The sequence below is a fragment of the Nyctibius grandis genome, chromosome 2 (assembly GCF_013368605.1).
Source record: "Nyctibius grandis isolate bNycGra1 chromosome 2, bNycGra1.pri, whole genome shotgun sequence".
Classification (NCBI taxonomy): domain Eukaryota; kingdom Metazoa; phylum Chordata; class Aves; order Nyctibiiformes; family Nyctibiidae; genus Nyctibius; species Nyctibius grandis.
In genome coordinates this window covers 88,045,404-88,064,445 of record NC_090659.1, presented here as the reverse complement: position 1 = coordinate 88,064,445, position 19,042 = coordinate 88,045,404, and positions in this window count along the sequence as shown.

Here is a 19,042-nt window from a genome sequence, read left to right as displayed (position 1 = left end):
GGGTGCTGAGGGAGCTGGCGGAAGTCATTGCTAGGCCACTCTCCATCATCTTTGCTAAGTCGTGGGCAACGGGAGAGGTGCCTGAAGACTGGAGGAAAGCGAATGTCACTCCAGTCTTCAAAAAGGGCAAGAAGGAGGACCCGGGTAACTATAGACCAGTCAGCCTCACCTCCATCCCCGGAAAGGTGATGGAACAACTTGATCTTGGTGCTGTCTCTAGGCACATCAAGGATAGGGGGATCATTAGGGGCACTCAACATGGCTTCACCAAGGGGAAGTCATGCTCAACCAACTTGATAGCCTTTTATGAGGATGTAACCTGGTGGATAGATGATGGTAAAGCTGTGGATGTGGTCTATCTCGATTTCAATAAAGAGTTTGATACGGTCTCCCACAGCATCCTCGCAGCTAAACTGAGGAAGTGTGGTCTGGATGATCGGGTAGTGAGGTGGATTGTGAACTGGCTGAAGGAAAGAAGCCAGAGAGTGGTGGTCAATGGGACAGAGTCCAGTTGGAGGCCTGTGTCTAGCGGAGTCCCGCAAGGGTCGGTACTGGGACCAGTTCTATTCAATATATTCATTAATGACTTGGATGAGGGAATAAAGTGCACTGTTAGCAAGTTCGCTGATGACACTAAACTGGGAGGAGTGGCTGACACACAGGAAGGCTGCGCAGCCATTCAGAGAGACCTGGACAGGCTGGAGAGTTGGGCGGGGAGAAATTTAATGAAATATAACAAGGGCAAGTGTAGAGTCCTGCATCTGGGCAAGAACAACCCCATGTATGAGTACAAGTTGGGGGCAGAGCTGTTGGAGAGCAGCGTAGGGGAAAGGGACCTGGGGGTCCTAGTGGACAACAGGATGACCATGAGCCAGCAGTGTGCCCTTGTGGCCAAGAAGGCCAACGGCATCCTGGGGTGGATTAGAAGGGGTGTGGTTAGCAGGTCGAGAGAGGTTCTCCTCCCCCTCTACTCTGCCCTGGGGAGGCCGCATCTGGAATATTGTGTCCAGTTCTGGGCCCCTCAGTTCAAGAAGGACAGGGAACTGCTAGAGAGAGTCCAGCGCAGAGCCACGAAGATGATTAAGGGAGTGGAACATCTCCCTTATGAGGAGAGGCTGAGGGAGCTGGGTCTCTTTATCTTAGAGAAGAGGAGACTGAGGGGTGACCTCATTAATGTTTATAAATATGTAAAGGGCAAGTGTCATGAGGATGGAGCCAGGCTCTTCTCAGTGGCATCCCTTGACAGGACAAGGGGCAATGGGTGCAAGTTGGAACACAGGAGGTTCCACATAAATATGAGGAAAAACTTCTTTACGGTGAGGGTGACCGAACACTGGAACAGGCTGCCCAGAGAGGTTGTGGAGTCTCCTTCTCTGGAGACATTCAAAACCCGCCTGGACGTGTTCCTGTGTGATATGGTCTAGGCAATCCTGCTCCAGCAGGGGGATTGGACTAGATGATCTTTCGAGGTCCCTTCCAATCCCTAACATTCTGTGATTCTGTGATTCTGTGATTCTGTGATTCTGTGATTCTGTGATTCTGTGATTCTGTGATTCTGTGATTCTGTGATCCCTTCCTCGAAGCTCAAGATCGGTGCATACCTATGAGTAAAAATCACGCAAAGTGGGCAGAAGACCTGCATGGATGAACAAGGAGCTTCTGGGAAAACTCATATGGAAGAAGGAAGTCTACAGAATGTGGAAAAAGGGACAGGCAGCTTGGGAGGAATATAGGAAGGCTGTCAGAATATGCAGGAATACGACGAGGAAGGCTAAGGCCCACTTGGAATTAAATCTGGCAAGGGATATCAAGGACAACAAGGGCTGCTTCAAGTACATCAGCAGCAAAAGGAGGACTAGGGAAAATGTGGGCCTGATGCTGAATGAGGAGGGTGCCCTGGTGACAGAGGACACAGAGAAGGTGGGGTTACTGAATGCCTTCTTTGTCTCAGTCTTTACTGCTAAGGCTAGCCCTCAGGAATCCCAGACCCTGGAGGTAAGAGAGAAAGTGTCGAGAAAGGAAGACTTTCCCTTGGTTGAGAAGGATAAAGTCAGAGATCATTTAGACAAACTGGATACCCACAAATCTATGGACCCCAATAGGGATGCATCCACAAGTGCTGAGGGAGCTGGCAGATGTTATTGCCAAGCCACTCTCCATCATCTTAGAAAGGTCATGGAGAACAGGAGAGGTGCCTGAGGACTGGAGGAAGGCTAATGTCATTCCAGTCTTCAAAAAGGGCAAGAAGGATGACCCAGGCAACTACAGGCCAGTCAGCCTCACCTCCATCCCTGGAAAGGTGATGGAACAACTCATCCTGGATGCCGTTTCTAGGCATGTGCACCCTTCCACATGCCTTTTACAAGAAGTGTCGGCAGGATGATCCAGGGAACTATAAGCCTGTCAGCCCGACCTCAGTGCTAGGCAAGGTGATGGAACAGATCATCCTGAGTGGCATTACACGGCACATGCAGGACAACTGGGGCATCGGGGCCAGTCAACATGGATTCATGAAAGGAAGGTCCTGCTTGACCAACCTGATCTCCTTCTATGACAAAGTGACCCACTTAGTAGACGAGGGCAGGGCTGTGGATGTAGTCTATCTAGACTTCAGTAAGGCATTCGACACTGTCTCCCACAGCATCCTCCTAGACAAACTAGCTGCCCGGGGCTTGGATGGGTGGACTCTTCGATGGGTTAAAAACTGTATGGATGGCCGAGCCCAGAGAGTGGTGGTGAATGGGGCAAAGTCCAACTGGCGGCCGGTCACTAGCGGTGTTCCCCAGGGCTCAGTTCTGGGGCCGGTGCTGTTCAATATCTTTATAGATGATCTAGACATAGGGATTGAGTGCACCCTCAGTAAATTTGCAGATGACACCAAGCTGGGTGGGAATGTTGATCTGCTGGAGGGTAGGAAGGCCCTTCAGAGGGATCTGGACAGGTTAGATAGATGGGCTGAGACCAACGGCATGAGGTTCAACAAGAACAAGTGCCATGTCTTACACTTCAGCCACAACAACCCCATGCAGCGCTACAGGCTGGAGGAAGAGTGTTTAGAAAGCGGCCCGGTGGAAAGAGACCTGGGGGTGCTGATCGACAGCCGGCTAAACAGGAGCCAGCAGTGTGCCCAGGTGGCCAAGAAGGCCAATGGCATCCTGGCCTCTATTAGGAATAGTGTAGCCAGCTGGTCTAGGGAAGTGAGCGTCCCTCTGTACTCGGCACTGGTGAGGCCACACCTTGAATACTGTGTTCAGTTCTGGGCCTCACACTTCAAGAAAGATGTTGAGGTGTTGGAGAGAGTCCAGAGGAGGGCGACCAAGCTGGTGAAGGGTCTGGAGGGTCTGACCTACGAGAAACGGCTGAGAGAGCTGGGGTTGTTTAGCCTGGAGAAGAGGAGGCTCAGAGGCGACCTTATTGCAGTCTACAACTACCGGAAGGGAGGTTGTAGTGAAGTGGGAGTTGGCCTCTTCTCCCAGGCAACTAGTGATAGGACAAGAGGACATAGCCTCAAGCTTCACCAGGGGAGGTTCATGTTGGATGTTAGGAAGCATTTCTTCTCAGAAAGGATCATTAGCCATTGGAATGGGCTGCCCAGTGAGGTGGTGGAGTCACCATCTCTGGATGTCTTTAAGAAAAGACTGGACATGGCACTTAGTGCCATGGTCTAGTTGACATGGTGGTGTCAGGGCAATGGTTGGACTTGATGATCCCAGAAGTCTCTTCCAGGCTGATTGATTCTGTGATTCTGTGAAAAGGAGGTTGTCAGGAGTAGTCAACATGGATGCACCAAGGGGAAATCATGCTTGACCAATCTGATGGCCTTCTCTGAGGACATGACTGGCTGGGTAGATGAAGGGAGTGTAGTGGATGTTGTCTACCTTGACTTCAGCAAGGCTTTGACACTGTCTCCCATAACATCCTCATAGGAAAGCTCAGGAAGTGTAGGTTAGATGAGTGGACAGTGAGGTGGATTGAGAACTGGCTGAATGGCAGAAATCAGAGTTGTGATCAGCGGTGACGAGTCTAGTTGGAGGCCTGTAGCTAGTGGTGTTCCCTAGGGGTCAGTACTAGGTCCAGTCTTGTTTAACTTACTCATCAATGATCTGGATGAAGGGACAGAGTAAACCCTCAGCAAGTTTGCTGATGACACAAAACTGGGAGGAGTGGCTGATACACCAGAATGTTGTGCTGCCATTCAGTGAGACCTGGACAGGCTGGAGAGTTGGGTGGAGAGGAACCTCATGAAGTTCAATAAAGGCAAGTGTAGGGTCATGCACCTAGGGAGGAATAACTCCATGTACCAGCATAGGTTGGGGGTTGACCTACTGCCAAGCAGCTCTGCAGAGAAGGACCTGGGAGTACTGGAGGACAACAAGTTCACCAGCATGTGAACCATTCATGAGCCAGCAATGTGCTTTTGTGACCAGGAAGGCATCCTGGGGTGCATTAGGAAGAACGTGGCCAGCAGGTCAAGAGAAGTTATCTTCCCCATCTACACTGCCCCAGTGAGGCCACACCTGATGTACTGTGTACATTTGTGGGCTCCCCAGTTCAAGAAAGAAAAGAAACTACTGGAGAGAGTCCAGTCGAGGGCTACAAAGATGATCAGAGGACTGAAGCATCTCTCTTGTGAGAAGAGGCTGAGAGAGCTGGGTCTGTTTAGCCTGGAGAAGAGAAGACTGAGGGAGGATCTTATCAATACTTACAAATACCTTAGGGGTGGGTGTCAAGAGGATGAGGCTAGACTCTTCTCAGTGATGCCTAGTGACAGGACAATGGGCAACAGGCACAAACTGAAACATGGGAAGTTCCATCTCAGTATGAGGAAAATCTTCTTTCCTTTGAGGGTGACAGAGCACTGGAACAGGCTGCCCAGGGAGGTTGTGGAGTCTCCCTCTCTGGAAATATTCAAAACGTGCCTGGACATGACCCTGTGCAACGTGCTCTAGGAGATCCTGCTTTGGCAGGGGGTTGGACTAGATGATCTCCAAAGGTCCCTTCCAACTCTAACCATTCTGTGATTCTGTGACATGTGAGTTATATTCAACCAGACATGCCTTCACTATCTAGCAAGCACTTGTTAGTTACATAAATTCAAATATTTTTTGAGTTTTCAATCTCTAAATATTCCAGTTATTTGACAATGAAACTGTTGGTCTTTCCTGAGTCATCACTGTTAGTGCTGATCATTTTTATAGATTATTAGTAAGTCAGATATGATGCAAACAAAACATTTAGGTCATAAGATGATTAAAAGTCCTGTTTGACTATGTAATCAATTATAGCTATTATATAGAATTTCTTGAAACTTACATTACAGTACAATTAAAGGAATCAATATATGTATCTATATCTAGACCTTTAATGTATAATTTGTTCATGTATGTATATATTTATAGGTAATATGTATTTCTTGGAGGCAGTATGTAGGAAATACTAAAGTTGCTGTAAACCAAATTGCAGTTTGGTAGATAAATTTCTGAAGTTATTTTGGACTGCATGTTTTAACATAAACTACAGAGTTTGGTTCTCCCAATTCTTTCCATCCCTTCCAAGATACGATTTTCATAATGCTGTGAAAATTCACATTTTAAAAACACAGCCTTTCCAAGGTGCCTATGCAGAAGAATGTTGGGACATTTGGCAACTCTGAAACTCTTGGACTTGATGTTAAGAAAACAAGTTCTCTTTTGTAAACTGGCATGTACAATATCAAGGAGCATTACTGATCCAGCTCAGAATTGTATATATAATTTCCGGTGCATATATACAGGTAATTGCATATTATTTTTGCTGTATTACAAAATGTTATGCTGGGGAGATGTCTGATATTCCCATCACACTAGTCAAAGCCAGGCTTAACACAAGGTATTACAAGGAAGAGAAATACGCTACTTGCGTGCCAAGAATTCAGGTTAGATCCAACAGTCTCAGACACTGTAGATTTTTCCCCTTTTCCCCTAAGGACCTCCAGGTTACTCAGCAAATGGAGCTGAACCACTCTACTATTTTTCAGTCACTGTGCAACAGGCTCTAAATAGAAAAGGAGTCTGACCGTGACATACTACTTCAGACACTGATTTGTCATCCAGCTCAACAAAATGCTTTACTGAAGAGAACTGAGAGAGTAAATTTCTTGTCATATTCATATCTGCAATTAATTACAGATTCAGTGTCACCACCAAAAAAGCCCAGAATAGACAATCACCACTGATGAGCACTGGGTCAAAGAAAAGCTAAGCACTCATTACATCTGCATTTTTCCTTTTAATTGAACTTCCTTCTTAATAGCGGCAAATAAAATCTCCTTTCTCTGCTCATAAAAAGCATATATATCTGCATCTTCAAAATGTAGTTTCACACTGAACTACATAAGTATGTCCACTTTTCATAAATATGCAGTTGATTATAAGATAATTTGTATGTCTTTGTGGTTAATTAGCACATCTTTTATGACCTAGACACCCTCCTACAAGAATCAGAACTACAGAATACCTGTAAAGAACCAGTAGGCATCTTTTTATTACTATTTTACATTAAATATAACAGGGAGGCATTGCTTCTTTCTTTTTTCAAATCAGTAAATTTTCCTCAGAAAATATGACTTTCTAATATAGAGGATGAGCAGAACTCACAAAACCTTTTTTTCTTTTTTTTTTTTATATCTAAAATGTCAGAAGGTAAGTCCATTTCTTTGAAGATTTGTAAGGCTAGAAATTAGAGCTTTATGCTACTGGAAAGGATCAGTTTCCCAGTTTCTTACTTCGGAGTATCCCAAGACACTGGATGTTAATGTCATGACATTTTAGATATAGAGAAACTCTTTTAAGCTATATTTAGAGCTTTCAAAGGCTCCCTCTGAAACTTGCACACAATTGGACCTACAGCAACAAAGAGATCGAACTTTATATTAACAGTACAAGAGATAATCCATAAACATAAACAAATCCATAAACTTTAATGCTTTGAAATGCATCTATAATAGTTTATTTCTAACATATGTGGCATGTACAGAAAATATGATGATATGATTATACATTAAAGCTTTTACCACCATAAATGTAGGTCATCCAGAACAAATACAATTGATAACAAAGACTTTCAGAAAAGGTGGCCTAAAGTGAAAATTTTCAGTCCAGGCTTAGAGTACTAAAGAAGAAGTCAACCTTTAATGTAGTTATTTATTTATGTATTAATTGACAAAGCAAATATTTCTCTTTAAAGATATAGCTTTTTTTTTCCATTGCAAAATTCAGAATAAAAAATGCCATTTGTCCCCCCTTCTGAACTTTCTTGGTCCTTCCTTCAGCACTGGGAGTTCTACACAACAAAACAACCATTTATAGGGCAACATGGAGTTTTGTATAAATTTTTGTATTTTCTTCTGTTGTTCAGCTATGTGAAAAAATTTATTCAACAGTATATCTTAAACCAAAAGGAGAAATAAATATAAATGCTTTTAGAAGGTAGATAAACAGGATCCTCGGACACTTTCATTTGTAAATTTATTTGTAAAATCCACTGGTGTTTGATTTTATTTCATCAATACTCTTCATCATCCTCACCCAACGTATATATTACCTCTCACCTAATTCTAAAAGAATTCTAAACCACAGCCAATGTGAAATTTAGCAAAATAAGAAAAGTCTAATATTTATTTTGGTTACCATCATTTTGTAAGGAGATTGCACTGACATCAGATTCTCCTGTATTCTTCTCCTTCTTCCTAGAGGAAAACTGTTTATTTTTTTGTTACACAAGATAGAAATAAAGATACAAATATCATCCTAAGCATTTCCCTTAGGTTAATATTATTTTTATGTGATAAATTTCTATCATGATATATTTGCTATTAAGCTTGCTTTGAATGGTTTCTTTATGAATTAAATAATAAACCATGGCCAAATACCCCTCTCTGTTACCCCAATGAATTCCTATGCAAAGCACTAGAAAAAACTAGAAGTTCAATTAGCTTGAAAAATGGTATCAAGCATGTCTTTTTCTTTTCCCCTAGAAATATTATAAGGTCTTCCGTATGCAAGCCTATCATAAGATACACGCTATATTATTACTCAGCAAAATGTCTGAAATTTAGGAAGCAGACCTCCCAGAAAGTCAGCGGTTTAGAGATTGTCTTACAAAGAACTGCAAAAGTAGATGTTCACACACAGCCATCTTTCCCATAAATGAGGTTAATTTCTGTTAGCAAACTGTCAAAGAACCTGTCATATTCTATTGTCTTTCCAAGTACAACAATGTTAAACAGATTACAAGACTGAAATAATACCCCAAAGAAATCACACACAGTGAAGAAAATCAACTGGTTTATAGATTCTTATTTTGAAATTACACATGTCTGATTCTAAGGAATATTTGTTTGCCTAATTGTGCATATTGAAGAATACTATTCTGCATTTTTATTTTCATAATATTTTCTTTAAAATTGCTGTAATAATAGCAATAGTTCTGGGAAATACATGTGCAAGGTCAAATGTTTCGTTCCATTATAAACTTGAATTACTAAGGTGACCCTTTTCATTCTCTAAATTTTTAATGAAACAAAAGATAAAATTTTACATATTTGTGAAAACAAATAGAGTACAATTCGTAAGAAGAATTAATTTAACACAACTCTTTAAAACAATAGGAAGTACACCAACATGTACTGTAAGCGTTCAAGAAAGATTCTATATGTGTTGCAGATACCACAGGGCTAATGCAATTATTGATATTAGATTTGTGATTTTAGAAGTTTGAAGTATAGACTGTATTCCTAAGAAATTTTAGGAAAAGTTATTGCAGCAAAGATACATTTTAAGTAATTCTAAAGAAATAGGAACCAAGAGTAACCTGACACAAGGGGAGTTTGAAAATATCTTAAAGCCCAAATTTACAATTTACTGGGAAATACCATACTTAGTCTGATAACACAGAATTCAGTGTATCTTAATACGAGGCAAATTCTGGCCTCACACTATTTCCTACTTCGTTTTCAGAATAATGGCTTTAATTTCCTAGGACTTCATTTAGCACAGAAACTTACAGCAAATAGTGAAATATATACCTTTTCTCGTAATGCTTAATAAAAACATCCAGAAGATATGTTAAATTTCATAACTATGTTACTTTCTGGCAGATATATTTCCTGTCAGAAGTATAAGAAATTGACCATTTTACCTCTGGGTTTTTTTCTTTTTTTTTTTTTTTTTTAGAAAAATCTGTGTTCAATCAAATGCTTGATGTTAATATAGCATACTGAATAAATAAGTGAATACATTTCCTCTAAAATACTTCAAAATTACTTGTTTCTATTTAACTTCTGAACATGGCAAATGCGTGCTGAAATCACACTATATTTGCTTTTGTATCACTGAAAGCAAACAGCTTTCTTTACTGTATAAAGTTAATGAGTCCAATTAATGAGTCTCCCATACAGGAGAGGAGGTATAGGGGAAAATAACATTGAATTCATCTGTGTTACCTCAGGGAAGAATTTGTCTTATTGTGTCTTTGAACTACATTTCTCTCCGATAGCTATATTAACCGACATTTTAGTTTAGTTCTAATATTCAAAAACGACTTTTGAAAAGTTTAATAAAAAGTGCATTGCCCTTTCAAGATAGTCTTCTCATGCTGCATGCACCAGGAAACTCTTCAAAAATCACTGTGTCTACTGGTTAGCATTCATTAGAGTAACATTTATAATTTCACATGCCCAGGGCTGATTCTTATTTCCTGCAAGGTGTAAGTACCTTGAACTCTTATTGATTACAGGTCATTCAGCATTTTTCAAGAATCAGACAGAGAGACATAAACATGCAACCACATGAACCATTTATCTAGACAATGAAATTAAAACAGTACAAGCTGTGAATTTAAAATACCGTAGTCATATCTACATAACTCTTGCATGTAGAACTGTTTTTCTAAATAAAGTGTGTAATATATGCACATGCATACCTACAAACACACGCACACCCACACACATATATGCGTGTACACATGCATATACATATAAATAAAAATCTCCAGATAGTTTGGAAGTGGATTAACCAAACCCGAAGAAGTACCATACTCTGAAACAGGAGACTCCACACAGATCTTTATATTGGTCTGTTTCAACTTACTTTTCCACTACAATTATACCAATATAACCTAAAAAATCTTCAATGGAAACAGATCCTTATGATGCAGCTTTAGCTGGAATATTTCTAAATGGTGAACTCACTCACATGAAAAAAAATGCAATATACTAATCGTTCAGTGTGACTCCTATTGAAAAATGTAGCCTCTGAAGTAAAGTTTTATGATTTTGATTTGAAGATACAACATATTTCTTGGATGACCAAATTCAAATGCATCTGTTATTCACAGTATACTGGGACATATCCTTTGACTGAGTCATTTCATCTGTTTACCAACAAAAAGCTCAACTGAATGCATCCCTTTGTACATAAATATGTACCACCTATAGCCTCAGACAGACTTATCCCCTAGAACATATTTTCTCTAAAGTGTTTTTGTTTTCACTCTTTGCATTAAGCATAAAAGCAAAAGTATTCAAAACTCTCATTTTTTGTTTTCCTTCATTATTGTTTCACAAACTGCTGATTAGAAAAGATGTTTCATCAAAATGATTAGCTCTTATGTCTGCTTTAACACTTGAAAGGTTACAGCAATAGGAAAAGGAAGAGCTTTAATTAAAGAATGAATTATTGAATACTCCATTTTAATTGATGTAGCCTTCTGCCATTATTTTGTGTGTTTATAGATATTTTATGTGATTCTGTAATCAAGATGACACACACACCCCCTCAAAAAGCAAGATTTTAACTACTGAGGCTAAAGAAGGAAAGGCGGCTCTATGATCTCATTCAGCCATTTAAGTTCAAGAATCATGTGAAGTGTGGTTTCCATGACAACAAGTCACTAATTGCTAACATAAAATAAAGTAAAAATCAACCTTGACAGAATTTGGCAGTGACATGGAAGCTAAAAATCCTTCATAATAATTATATGAAAATTTTCCTGTATGATGAAGAAATACAAGCAACACCACCTTTTGAGACAGGATGAAAGCACTTAGAGTTCCAGGGTTATTTCAGATTTGGCAAAGCTGGCTGCATACAGTAGTCATTATGTATTACACTTGATAGTCAACACCTACCTTCAGCAACAGATAAGGAGAGATGTTTGTGATGAGGTGATAAAGGATTTTTGCATCCTTGGGCTACAGATCAGCAAGGGAAAATGCTGTGGAGAATGCATGAAGTAAATGAAAGACGCAAATAACAGGATTTTAGCATAAATACACAGAGTAAGAAGAAAAACAAATTAAAGGAGAGCAGAGGGGAAGAAAGGAGTTAAACTCATACATGCCTCCCATGCTAACTTATTTGTAAGGGTTTCAGATACCTCTAGCTTGCAGAGAAAAGGAGTCTTTTGAGACTAGGGGAAAATATTCGGGAAGCACAATGGTACCATTCATAATTTATCGATTTATGAACTGCTGCATATCATTTGTAAAAATTGCTTCAGCCTGAGTTACCTTTCACCAGCTCTGTAAGTCGACTCACTGGGTCACTGGGAGGGAACAAGAACATTTTGATAAATTCAGTTTCCATGACAATGAATTAGCCATGGAAAAGGGGGAGGTGTTGAAAGATCTGTGTTCTGTAGAATACTCTTCAAATGTTTGCCTGTTTTCATTTTTAGCCATTTAGTTCTCATGGCTCTGTTCCAGGACTCTTTAATTCACCAGTAGCTATTTTTCCTCCACAGATTAGAGGAGTAATTCATCAGTGAATGTTTCACTCAGTGGTCCAATCTAATGTAAGAGAACATAAAAATTATTTTTTCAAATTATGTTTTTTTTTGTTTGTTTAGACAGAATGCAGCAGGTTCTTCTTTGTTGTTGTTGTTCCACTACAACCTGGCTACAGAATGCTTAATCTTTCTTATTTATTGCCCACTACTGTACTTATGAGTACAATTGCAACTTGCAAGACATTTGGATTCCGTTTTAAACACCCCTGAGCCCCCAAAACAAAACAAAAGAATGATTTGGAGTCTGCTTCAAAAGGAACAAGCCAATAAAAGAATGTCATACTCCAAAGCTCGCTATAGCCTATATCAATAGGAACCGCTGAGAAAAAGACCTCAGAAAACAACCGGTATTTATTTTTATAGAAGCGTTTAACATTATTTTTCATTTGTCTGACTTATGAAAGGCTAAACCAGTGGGACATTTGTTAGTGTCAGAACTAACGTCTACTCAGATTCGTGAATGTCTTTCTGCCATTTTCAGTGGGTCCTGGGTGAGGGCCTTATACTAATGAGGTGAAGAATGAAGGTATTTAACAATTCACAAAAATATACTTCAAATTAAAAATAAAAGGTAGAGGGAGATCAGAAGAGCTGTTTCTACTGACTATTGGGACAGATAGTTTTCCATCCAGAGACATTTGAGACAAATTTGACTCTTTCAGAAAGTAAACCTGTTCTTAGTACCTCCAGCGGTACTCTCCCCATTGCCATAAATAAAATTGAAAGGGCTGAACACCTTGCTTCTATTGTCTGCTGAATGGCATCATTTCATGTGCTCTACAAGAAATGGAAGGGTTTTCCGTGAAGTTGTCAGTGTCTGTGCTAGCCAAGCATGGGCTGAAGTGTCTGAATGATTTGCAAAGGAAAAAAAAATGTTACTAGCAGAAAAAAGAAAATAAACCATTACACAGAAAAAAACAAGAATGGAAAGAAGGAGGGAAGAAAAGGAGTGAGAAAGGGAGGGGAGAGGGACAGGGAAGAGAGAAGGGAAAGAGTTGGGAGGAGAGGGGAGGAGGGAGGAAGAGGAGGGGAAGGGAAGAGGGAAGAAGGGGAGGGAAAGTGTGAGGGAAGGAGAAAAAGGGGATGGTGAATGGGAAGAGGAAGGGGAAAAGGGAGAGAAAGTGAAAAGATTTATCACTTTGGTATGTACCCCTGCAAAACTGTTTTACATTTATTTTAAGAGACCAATTTCTGTTCACTAATATATAAGTATAGATATATGTTATGTGATCTTTGCATAGGTATTTTGGTTTCTATCTGTCTTCATAGGTAATTCACACACAAATGAATATTTACAAATAAATGCATATTTTCACACACAGCCATTCACTCATAGACACAAAGAGGGAGAGGAAAGATTATTCAAAACTGTATTGCATGTGAGGCACCTATCCTATCCTAAAAAACTTCTAATTGAAAAAGTATGCCAATTTTCCAAAATGGAAAATGCCATTAATACTAACTTATTGTGAAAATACTGCGGGGTTCAAAGTCAAAGTAACTGTTTTGGTCATTGTGATTTAGTCATTCTGAAGCAGCCCCTCTCAAAAGAAAAATAAGAGGAAGAAAAGATGAATCCTGGTTGATTGAAATTCAGTAAATCAGTAGCCTTGAGTCTCTCCATCTTGATTTAAAATAGCAGGGGCAGTTGCCGTCAGACACTTGAGTGCATGTGGACAAGAATAAGCCTTATGACTTCTTTTGTTCATCCGCCATGTGGAACTATTTCAACATTCTTATCTAGGATGTGAACGAGGTGTGCTAATAGCTCCACACTTCCACTCCTGGAACCAAGGAACGAATGCAGGTAGCATGCACTCAAGTCCCATTGATATTAATGGTGTGAGATCGCTCAGGCTGCTGCTTTGAGTGAAACATGGTGCAATGCCCACTGCGAGACAGATGTCGGATGCCTCTTCACTCTATCCGTGACCTTAAGCTGGCACCAGACACTGCTGCACATCTCATCTTGTTAACATTTTCACAGGTGAGAGATGGATAAACACTGTTTTCTCAGACCTGTAGATTGCCAATAAGTGTCACAAAATACAAACCAGAGCTCAGGTGCAGATCATTAAAAAGGAAGCAAGAATGGGAGGAATAATGACACGTCAACCCACCTAAAGTCAAATTTGACACTCCCGTGATACTAGTTAGCACCATGCTCAGGGAGTTTTGCCTTCTTTTCCTTGGAACTTGTACCAGGAGGATGGCAGTGGAACTTATTTCTAGATGCTTTTGGTTAAACTGTGAGCCCCTGTTCATATTAAGGAGGAAAAGAAGAATATTCAAACATTAAAAAATTCATTTTTTTTTTTCTAATAAAGGTTTAAATGATCTAGTCAAGCACTGTGAACTTTAACTAATAGTTTTGTGCTACAGTAATAGCATCTATTATTTGAATTCATTTCCCATACTGACCACACAATACAGGCATACTCCAGACTGTGACATTTTAAGTGACTGATGATTTTCAGTTGTGCTTTCTACAGTATACATATACTAACTGCAGAGTGGAATGTATGTGCATCTCTGTGCATGTGTGTCTATGTAGACCAGCTTATGTTACTTTCACTTTTGCTGTTATATGGAGAAATATATACAAAAATATATCCTCAGAATATATGTGTTTTCCCATGCTAAATTTGTTCAAATAGAGGAAATACTTGAGATATATGACAAAATTTCAGAAGTTTTCATTTTTTCAGTCAAGTCCATGCTACTCCAGCCTTTATCCTTATCACCACATTTTATAATCTAACGATATGAAAATAAATAAAAATGATAAATCCGGTTCTGAGCAGAAAATTAGTCAAACAATTTTAAAGGATTACTCATGTCTCACAGGACCACTCATACCTACCATGCATTAAATTATACAATTTGTATGTGGTATTTCTTATACGCAAAAAAAAAAGTCACTGGCTTCGCTCTCCAACGCACTACAAGCAAACATACAACCACAATTTGGAAAGCTGTACTCTGAATGGAGAGAGATTTCTGCTTTGCTGCTTCTTAAGCAGAGATACTCGAGGTGTGTATAATCGGAAGCCGATCACAGACAATTCACAGAAAAATGTGGCAGGAAGGTATTTCGTGCTGCTTCTCTCCTTTCAGCTCACAAATACATAGCTGGAAACTTAATTTCAAACAAGGGCAAGGTTAGGAAAAGAAGTCCAAAAATTGTCTGAGTTTCCCCACTCAGCTTGGGAATCCAGCCTTCCACGAGGCAAAACTTGGCTCCAGCATGTGTTATTCTGATGCTTCATCTTGCTTTGGCAAGATCACTTCACCATGATGTGTTAACTTCAGGTTAATTTCAGTTAAGGGATAAATCCTGCAACTTAAAATTTGGCAGCTTGTTTCTCCTGAACTTAACATCTAAATTCATGTTAACACTTGAGTTTTACCACTGACTTGAAGCTGACCTAGAAAACAAATCATAGGCATAATTTGTAACCACAGAACAGATACCAAAGTAGCTCTTTGAAATGACCATTCTGTATATTTAGTAATCAATTCCTTTTCTTTTCAATGAGTTTTGCAACAAATAAAATCCAGGAATTTTTAAAGTAGAATGTTTTCTTTAAAAATACACATTTACAGGCAGTGTGATATTAAGACTATTTCCGTGCATCAGAAGGTGAATTACCATTATTCATCTGTGCTTTTTCTGGTCTGTTATGGAAATAAATTGGAAAATGTAAATAAGTTTTCCACTTCTCTGTCAAGTTTGTTACTAGCTCTTATATATACTCTTTGCACAGTTGTGGAGGGAGGGTTTTTTTTAATTTTTGTTGGGGTTTTTGTTGTTGATTTTTTGAGAATTAGGGGAAGTTCCTGAGAAATACAAATGAAACTGTTACTAGATCTGCCCTTACAAAAATCTTGTCAGTGTTAAAAATCAGTGAAACCTGACTTCCAATAATGGTATTAGGTTCTCAATAATGCCAAAGTCAATAGCTGCTCTTGTAACAGTGTTAGAGTTTAAGCACTGCTGCAGGCCTGTTCTAGTCTTGAACATGGGATCAAAGAGATAAAAGCAGAGTGACAGCATTTCTTTCACTTTATATTCTGCCACTCTAAGGATCTTTACACGAGTTTGATTCTCAGTGACATTTTGCCATTGATCTTTTTTAACATATCTTTTGCATCAATATTCTTTTCAGGAACCACCTCTAAGGAAGATGACGTCTGAACAAGTTAAGAGCATGTGTGTCTAATGTATGAAAGTCTGTAGGACATTTACCCAGCACCTCTACTAAAGATTTGTAAGCAGTGTGCTGGAAGAAAGATCTCTATATCCTGTTGACTTAATATTTCTGTGTCATCAAGCATTAAACATTAATTCTTTTGATTCAAGTATAACAAAAGGTGATAGATACAGTCCTCATCCCAGTGAATTCAGTGGCAAAACTAACATCAAAACAAACATTTAACTTGAGACTTACTACATCTTGTCTTTATTTAGCCCGCACCCCGGGCTAAACAATAAACAGTTTTTCTGTCACCCAATGTCCCTTCCCCAAATGAGGAAGGGAAATGGAAAAAGGGGGGAGACTTGTAGGTTGAAGTTAAATGGATTTAAAGAAATCAATATAAATGCCAACACAAAAGAGACAAAACTATACTTATCTACAGAGCACCAGCAAGTTGCTCCAGGAATCACAATCATCAGAAACGACAGAGAAAATGAGAACAAAAAGAAACCCACCTCTTGTCACCAAGCCCTCCCTTTTATAGTGAACTTGATGTTAATGATATAGAATACACCTGTGGGCCAGCCAGGGTCAGATGCCCTGGATTTAACTGCTAAGGGCCTTGATCACCGTGGCTGGCCACAAACTGAAACCAAATCCCAATGAAACCAGGACACATCTCTACTGTAATATATTATGAGCCATGTTTTGAAGTGAGTGGGTGACTCTCATAATAACTTTTTGTCCAGAGCTACACTATGTACAGAATTTTTCATAAAGCTCAGCACATTCACTGCTGAACTCTACTGAAATCTGGATACTTTTTTTGGTGACATAAATAAAAAATGATCTCTCTTTAAAAATCTCTTCTTGCATATTGTAATAAAAACAATAAAAAATTGTGCTTTTCATTGCTTCCAATCTTGATTAGACGGCTAGGAACCTAAATAACAGTGACCAACTCAACGTAAACAACAGAGAAGTCTAAAAAATAAGGTTCTATGAAAAATGCTGATGTTGAACTTCTTACTTTTTGCTGTGCTTTAGAAAGGAACTGGGACAGAATAGGCACTCTTTTGATGCTAGGTTGTACACTTAGCAGACACGTTCAACTTTTCTATATGTAAGCACAAATCCATCCTACCTCTCTACTCAATAATGAGCAGGTGATCTCCAGAAAGAAATTTGGACTCTAAGAGAACTAATGTTCTGTTGGAGGTCTTTACACCACAATGGAAACATTAAGAAAAAAAGGGACCATTAAATAAGAAATTAGTAGCGTAGACATTTTGGTTAAGTGTCCAAAATCAAAAAGAATGAAATATGGACCAGTCCGGTTCCCTGAATATTTTTTTATTCAATCAAAAAAATCTTTACAGGAGAAAGTGAGAAACCAAGTCTGGCAATAGAGCTAAATCAGAGGTCTGCAGCTGACTCTTCCACCACTCAAGTGAAATTCGCAGGCACTCAACTACAGACCATTCGGGAAATTCTCTTTCTTCCTGGGCAAAAATTTCATCCACCCACAATATTTAAATCAGAAAAGTAAAAGTAATGTAAAATTACATACTTCCACACAAGCTTTTATTTACAATTAATCAAGAAATTTTGACACACTGAAGTCACTTTTGATTGAAGTCACATTTGATGAAAAAAAAATTGACACTTCCTTTCCTGATTAGATATGCAGTTACTCTAGATAATTAGACCTTATTTTACAAGCTGTAGCTATCTGCCCTGTGATTGGAAAAAGGGGATAAAGTTGACAGTCTCTCAGAAGATAAAAGTGAAATATCAGAACTGAGTCCTTTAGGTTTTCAAAGACAATCATGTAGTACATGTGGAACTCATTCAGCCTGAAATGTAAAAAAAACCCCTTATGATATAATTAATGAAAGAGCCTTTTTTCATTTCAATAAAATCATGATTCATCAAAAAATAACAGGTGAGAAATAACAACGTAAGAAATATAGTTGGGAAATATCATTAGTAGAATGAAAACTCTATTTGGTGCAGCCTGAACTGGAAAAGATGTATTATATTTATTAGACATGTCTAACTATTTTTTTTAACAAGTTGGTGAAAGAATTAAAGTTAGTGAAATTTCTTGACAGATAATTCTGGATGTCCTAAACCTAAGCAACAATGCACAGGAAATCAGTTTTATAAAGACAAATGCAACATTTTCTTCAATTTACTTTCTTATATTTCTCATTATATCTAAGCCAATGCCTTGTGCCTCAATTGCTGTGTATACCATATGTTTTTCTATTATAAATTTGTCTGCACAGAGTTCTCATTCAGCTCTGAAAATATAAAGTTTTCTCAACAATTTTTTTTTTTAATTCAAGTATAAATGTATTTGTTATGGTCAATTTAAGGGAAGTCCTATTTTTTACGGAGACCTAGTATACCATAGTGTCTCCACAGAAAAATACAAGGCACCTTTACCTCACAAGCTATTTTTTTTATTTATTAATTTGAGTTTGTGCTTGTACTACCATTTTTACAGTGGTGATATCTCACAATTTTCTCTCTCACTAGGTAGGTTCCTTGGCACCACAATCCATTTTTTTCTTTCAGAAGACAAGTAGCTATATGGACCAATATAATCACATAATTTTTTCAGTAAGCGAAACATTGGCAATGTAACCAAACTGCTATATGTGAAACCTGTAGCGTAAGCAGACAGAAGAAACAGCTTCTTGAGATCCCGTAAAATCCTTTATCATGCGTTATTTATAATGAAATACTAGGCAACAATATTGCAGCTGTTGTGGTTTAAGCATGTAACAAACACAAGGATCGGGATTCATATCATCATAACATACAGAAAGTAAACATTCAAGTCTTAGCCAGGTTGCTTTACAGTTAAGGGTGAAAAATTACCTCCAGAGGTAATTCACCTGACCTACTCTAAATGTCTCCTTTAGGATAAGGTGAATTCCTCTCTGGAGTTGTTTACATTTACAAAGATGATGTACAGAAGGCTAACTCAGATATTGTAATCTAACTGT